The sequence below is a fragment of the Amblyraja radiata genome, chromosome 38 (genome assembly GCF_010909765.2).
Source record: "Amblyraja radiata isolate CabotCenter1 chromosome 38, sAmbRad1.1.pri, whole genome shotgun sequence".
NCBI lineage: Eukaryota > Metazoa > Chordata > Chondrichthyes > Rajiformes > Rajidae > Amblyraja > Amblyraja radiata.
The window spans coordinates 13,886,971-13,894,256 of NC_045993.1; the positions used below are offsets into that span (position 1 = coordinate 13,886,971).

A 7,286-nucleotide genomic window follows, 5' to 3' on the forward strand; every position below is an offset into this window, starting at 1 on the left:
AAAGTTCATCCAAGGTTTCTGATTGGGAAACACTCGGAAGGTTTTCTCTCTCGCTCTCCTCCCTCTCCCTCTCTCCCCCTCTCCCTCTCCCCCTCTCTCGTCTAATGAAGGGCTTCTCCTATCTAAAATGTTGGCCCCATAGCAGAGGCGGGGCTGGAAACTGGAAGTATCCTGAGCTAATTCTGCCACCACCATCATCTATTGCGACAAGTGATGCCTCCCACTGATTGTCGCCGGAGGCTTGCATCCTTTTCAGGACGGACGATGACAGCGATGTCAACATTTGTAACAAGATGGACAGGAAAAGAAGAAGATGTAAAATGTGAACTGTTTCCCTTTCTAAGGATGCTGTTGGCCTGCTTCATTTTGCAACATTTTCCGTGTCCTGGTTTGACATCACACTGGTTGAGTTATTCTTTTCTTCCTTGTTTATGTATATTCTGCCCAGCGGGTCTCATCCCATTAACAACACATTAGCAAGAAACTAACATGCTGGTACCTGCCTCTGTGGAGCCATACTGACTCATCCTGTCACAAACATTCCCTTCGTCCTGCACATTACCCCACCTTTGTTCCTACTGCTTCCTTACTTACACCTCGCTTTTCCAAAGTTTTGACAGAGTTACAGACCACTTTCTGTTCAAACGTGGTCATGGGGAGAATGTACAAACTCTGTACAGACAGCACCCATAGTCAAGATCGAACCCGGGTCTCTGACGATGTAAGGCAGCAACTCTACCGCTGCGCCATCGTGCCGCCAAAAAGTATTTGATCCAAACGCTAGAAATTTTGTTCTAAACCACACAACACAAGGCATGATCACAATGGATTTCTACATAATTCTTCAAGCCAACCTTACAGCTTCCCCATATTTCCTCTCTTTTATGTCACCGTACAACCTATTCACACCTGAACAGCTCATGTAGCTGGGTAATTTTCTTTAAAGTGGCAGTTCTTCAAGGAATTATAGTCTGGAGAGTATGGGCATTGCCAGCATGCTGCAGTAATCTTTCTTTAACCCTTCGTAAATCTCCACGTCCATTGGTTTAATTTAGAGATACATCGCGGAAACAAGCGATTCGGCCTAGCGAGTCCGCGCTGACCAGCAATCCCCGCACATTAACACTATCCTACACACACACACACTGGGGACAATTTATACTTATAGAAAGTCAATTAACCTACAACCTGTACGGCTTTGGAGTGTGGGAGGAAACCAAAGATCTCGGAGAAAACCCACGGGGAGAACGTACAAACTCTATACAGGCAGCACCAGTAGTCGGGATCGAACCCAGGTTTCTGGCACTGAAAGGCAGCAACTCTACCGCTGCGCCACCGTGCCGTCATGATCAAAGTCAATATTGGATGGTAGACACAAAAGAACAGGGCACAGCCATTTTGTTCCTGAACCTGGGCGGCATGTTGGCGCAGCAATAGAGTTGCTGCCTCACAGTGCCAGAGACCCGTGTATGATCCTGACTGGGTGCCAGTATGTGTGGAATTGATATGTTCTCCCTGTGACCTGGGTGGGTTAACTCCAGTTTCCTCCCACACCCACAGGTTTGTAGGTTAATTGGCTTGGAATAAATGTAAATTGTCCTTGGTGCGTGTAGAATAATGTTAGCGTGCGGGGGTCGCTGGTCGGCGGGGACTCGGTGGGCCGAAGGGCCTGTTTCTGCGCAGTATCTGTAAACTAAACCGGCTCTAGCATATGTTTAAGAAGGAACTGCAGATGCTGGAAATATCGAAGGTGGACAAAAATGCTGGAGAAAAATGCTGGAGATGCAGCCTCAGCGGGTGAGGCTGCATCTATGGAGCGAAGGAAATAGGCAACTTTCGGGTCGAAAGAAGGGTCATGTCTGAAGAAGGGTTTCGACCCGAAACGTTGCCTATTTCCTTTGCTCCATAGATGCTGCCTCACCCGCTGAGTTTCACCGGCTCTAGCATATGCTGGCTGATGGGTGACTCAAGTTCCATATATCCTTCAATATCTTTGCACAGGACTGCACCACTTGATTCCTGATCTCCCCTTCTCAGATGTTTAAGCATTTCTGCGTCCTTTTAATATTCAACAATTTGCAAAATTTAAAATAAAGTGAATGATCGTACCAAAAGCAAAATCCTGAGGATACGATAAATCTGAAATAAAATAGCAAAATGATTTGAGTATAGGAGCAGGAAGGTTCTACTGCAGTTGTACAGGGTCTTGGTGAGACCACACCTGGAGTATTGCATACAGTTTTGGTCTCCTAATCTGAGGATTACAGAGAAGGTTCACCAGACTGATTCCTGGGATGTCAGGACTTTCATATGAAGAAAGACTGGATAGACTCGGTTTGTACTCGCTAGAATTAGAAGATTGAGGGGGGATCTTATAGAAACTTACAAAATTCTTATGGGGTTGGACAGGCTAGATGCAGGAAGATTGTTCCCGATGTTGGGGAAGTCCAGAACAAGGGGTCACAGTTTAAGGATAAGGGAGAAATCTTTTAGGACCGAGATGAGGAAAACATTTTTCACACAGAGAGTGGTGAATCTCTGGAATTCTCTGCCACAGAAGGTAGTTGAGGCCAGTTTAGATTAGATTAGATTAGATATAATTTATTGCCACACAGCCAGGCTGGTGGAAATTTGGGTTGTCTGCAGCGATACAATAATAAAGAACACACAACCACAATAAAACTGTAACACAAACATCCACCACAGCATTCATCACTGTGGTGGAAGGCACAAAATTTGGCCAGTCCTCCTCCATTTCCCCCCCGTGGTCAGGACCAGAGTCCAGAGTCAGTCCAGGATCGGCTCTTCCTCACCGGAGACCGCGGCTTTAAGTTGTTGTAGGCAGCAGGCCGGCGGTCAAGTTTTAAAGTCCCCGCCGCAGCCAGAAGCACCGTAGACTGCAGGGCCGGCGGTCGAAGCTCCCCTCCAGGGGTGATGGTAAGTTCATGCCGGACCCGCGGTAGAAGTCGGCCACGGGCCGGCAGTGATGGCTTCTTCTTCCCCCGGGTCCCCAACGTGAGATCCCGGGCTGTAGACGCCGCACCAGCTGGAGCTCTGCAGACTGCAGGCTGCGACTTCAGGCTGCCGGCTGCCCCGGGTCAGCGAAACGGAGCGCTCCCCTCCAGCGAGGGCTCACCCGCTCCACGCCGAGAGTCCACGCTGCGCCCGCCGCTGAAGCCCCGGGCGCGTCTCCGGGAAAGGCCGCGTCGATCCTTGATGTTAGGCCACGGGGGAGGCGACCTGGAAAAACTCGCCTCTCCATGGAGGAGGCGACCGAAGCGGTTTCCCCCTAACCCCCCCACACCACTCCCCACATAAAACACACAAAGAAACATTAAATACAGACTTTAAAACATACTAAAAAAATAAAAAAAGGTTGATAAACTGACGAGCTGCATGACATGGCTGCTGCCAGAGCAGCGCCCCCTACAGATGCTTGTTCATTGGCTATATTTAAGAGTGAGTTAGATGTGGCCCTTGTGGCTAAAGGGATCAGGGGGTATGGAGAGAAGGCAGGTACAGGATACTGAGTTGGATGATCAGCCATGATCATATTGAATGGCGGTGCAGGCTCGAAGGGCTGAATGGCCTACTCCTGCACCTATTTTCTATGTTTCTAAAAGCAGATAAGCATGGAAACATTCTGCCCAACCATTGTTTCACGTTAAAGACACAAAGTGCTGGAGTAGCTCAGGGGCTTAGGCAGCATTCTGGGAGAACGTGGATGGGTGACATTTCAGCTCGGAGCCCTTCTTCACACTCGGGGTTGCTGCCTGAACCACTGAGTTACTCCAGCACTATTGTCTTTTTTCTTGTAAACCAGTGTCTGCAGTTTCCTGTTTCTACATTATTTCAAGTTATTCAGTTTTATTCTCATTCCATTGAAACTTGTGCTTCTCCACTTAACAACTACTTTGGTGATTTATATCCTTTTTTGTAGCTATTCCTAACATAATGAGATGTCTTCTATGAATACTTGTGCAGGAAAGATAGACACAAATGGAAGATAGACACAAAAAGCAGGAGTAGCTCAGCGGGACAGGCAGCTTCTATGGAGAGAAGGAATGGGTGACGTTTCGGGCCGAGATCCTTCCTCAGACTGATCATCAGAATCCCAATTTGAGGGCTCATTAGCCATTCCCAGGGCTTGGATTGTAGTGTTCAAGAAGGAACTGCAGATGCTGGAAAATCGAAGGTAGACAAACCCTGTCTGAAGAAGGGTTTCTGCCCGAAATGTTGTCTATTTTCTTCGCTCCATAGATGCTGCCGAGTTTCTCCAGCACTTTTGTCTAGCTTCTATTGTAGTGCTCACCCACTACTCACTAGGGCTCAGGTTCCCGAACATCCCATCCACGATCAGAGCCCATGGTTCCCACACACTCTTAAACTCTCCAGTTTCTGCTGACTGCTCCCTTGAAACCTACTTAGTCCCAGTTCCTGTATTTACTTTCAAACTAATCATGTTCACTGAAATGACAATAGCAGGAGCAGGAGCAGGCTATTCGGCCCTTCGAGCCAGCACCACCATTCAATGTGATCATGGCTGATCATCCCCAATCAGTACCCCGTTCCTGCCTTCTCCCCATATCCCCTGACTCCGCTATTTTTAAGAGCCCTATCTAGCTCTCTCTTGAAAGCATCCAGAGAACCTGCCTCCACCGCCCTCTGAGGCAGAGAATTCCACAGACTCACCACTCTCTGTGAGAAAAAGTGTTTCCTCGTCTCCGTTCTAAATGGCTTACTCCTTATTCTTAAACTGTGGCCCCGTTTAAGAATTGTTTAAGAAATGTTTACTGATATGTTCACTGAAATATTAACGTGTAACATTCTTATCCAAAGATATTGGGCAGCATAGTGGCGCAGTGGTAGAGATGCTGCCCTACAGCGCTTGCAACACCAGAGACCAGGGTTCGATCCTGACTACGGGTGCTATCTGTGCAGAGTTTTTCGTTCTCCCCATGACTGCGTGGGTTTTCTCCGAGATCTCCGGTTTCCTCCCACACTCCAAAGGCATATAGAATTGTAAGTTAGAAGGTAGACAGAAATGCTGGAGAAACTCAGCGGGTGAGGCAGCATCTATGGAGCGAAGGAAATACGCAACGTTTCAGGTCGAGACCCTTCTTGCTTTGTAAGTGATTAGTAAGTTAATTGGCTTGGGTTTGTATACCTGGTATAAGTGTAAAATTGTCCCTGGTGTGTAGACTTGTGTTAATGTGCGGGGACCGCTGGTCGCCGCGGACTCTGTGGGCCGAAGGGCCTGTTTCCACACTGTATCTCTAATCTAAATAAACTAAACATTTTACTATACATTCAGCCCCAGTGGCCTAATGGATAAGGCACTGGCCTCCTAAGCCAGGGATTGTGGGTTCGAATCCCATCTGGGGTGGTGAGGTTTTTATCAATACTAGGTTTCATCTTCTGAAGCGAACTTTACATGGATCGGCATTGGAAAATTAATATTCTGGTTTGGTATCTGAAGGGGTAGATTTAGGATGGTTAACAATAAAGCCATTGGTTGTGAATGGTGGTTGATGGGGTGGCATAGTGGGCTGCAGCTGGCAGAGTTACTGCATCGCAGTGCCAGAGTCTCAGGTTCAATCCTGATCTCAGGTGCTGTCTGTGTGGAGTTTGCACCCCCGGGTGCTCCAGTTTCCTCCGACATCTCAAAGATGTGTGGGTTTGTAGATTAATTGGCCCCTAGTATGTAGAGAGTGGATGTTAAAGCAGGATAACATAGAACTAGTGTGAAGGGGTAATCTAGGTTGAGTGGACTGGTGGACCAACGGGTCTGTTTCTATGCTGTGTCTTTCAATTCATTCAATCAAAAAAATGAGCTGAGTTTTATGAATCATGTGTAAAACATTTGATAGTCTAGAAAATCGGCTAGTCCGGTATATCAGGTACACAGTAATTAATGTGCAGCCAAATAGTTGTGTAATGGCATCCCAGTTTTTTCCTAATGCAAAATGAATTGATTCAATCCATGATTACACCACAGCATTGTCTCTCTCCATTGAAACCTTCTCCTTAATTAATAATACCTGTCCCCCTCATTCTTTTCCCCGTCTTTCCTGAACACCCTATATCCAGGAATATTTTGATCCTATTCTTGCCGTCATTGTAGCCAAGTCATAGAGTGATACAGTATGGAAACAGGCCCTTCAGCCCAACTTGCCCACACTGGCCAGCATGTCCCATCTACACTGGGTCCACCTGCCCGCATTTGGGTTCCTCAAAACTTCTCCTATCCTTGTACCTGCCTAACAGTTTCTAATGTTGGGATGGTCCCTGCCTCGACTAACTCCTCTGGCAGTTTGTCCCACACCCCAACCATCCTTTGTGTGGTCATTGTTATGGCCACATTGTTGTAAATCAAGTGGTTGATTGCACCTGAAACTCACAGTCTTATTGCTAGGCTTCTTGTATTTACTTGCATGCACTGTTGTTTGCCTCCTCATGCTGACGTACTGAAGAGTAAGAGGTTGCAGACTTAGTGCTGAGACTAACAACTACATTCACCACGTCATTGTCTTGTATCGTCAAGTCTTAATCACCCTTTTAACAATGTGATAAGTGTTAATTAACGCTGAAAATTAATTAATACAAGTGAGAATTGCATTTCAGGTTTTTAACGTTACTGTGAATTTTTTGAAATGTAATGCTTTTAAGTGTTTTAATTTTCTCTTTCTCTATTAACCACTTTTTCGTTCTTTTTTTAATTTCACTTTCTGTGGCTGATTTCCTACTAAATCACCCACACCAATTGGGGTGGCATAGGGGTTGAGCAACTTACAGACCCAGGTTCGATCCTGACTACGGGTGCTGTCTGTACAGAGGTTGTACGTTCTCCCCGTGACCACGTGGGTTTTCTTCGGGTGCTCTGGTTTCCTCCCACACATCAAACACGCACAGGTTGATAGGCTTCCGTAACATTGTATATTGACCCTAGTGTGTAGGATAGTGGTAGTGTACGGGGTGATCGCTGGTCGGCGCGGTCTTGGTGGGACGAAAGACCTGTTTCTACTCTGTATATCTAAAGTTTAGAGTTTCGAGATGCAGCACAGAAACAGGCCCTGCGGCCCACTGAGTCAGTGCAGACCAGCGATCCCCGAACACTAACACTGTCCTTCGAACACGAGTGGCAATTCACCATTCTTTTACTGTAGCCAATTAACCTACAAACCTGTACGTCTTTGGAGTGTGGGAGGAAACCGGAGCACCCGGAGAAAACCCACGCAGGTCACAGGGAGAACGTACAAACTCCGTACAGACAGTCAGGATCAAAC

The 7,286-nt window shown here is 47.0% G+C and overlaps 1 non-coding gene across 1 annotated transcript; it reads left to right on the forward strand.

Annotated features, from left to right (window-relative positions):
- The first annotated feature begins 5,313 nt into the window (after positions 1–5,313).
- Positions 5,314–5,386, forward strand: trnar-ccu. Its single transcript has one exon. It is a non-coding gene; the product is annotated as a tRNA-Arg (tRNA).
- Positions 5,387–7,286: the final 1,900 nt, after the last annotated feature.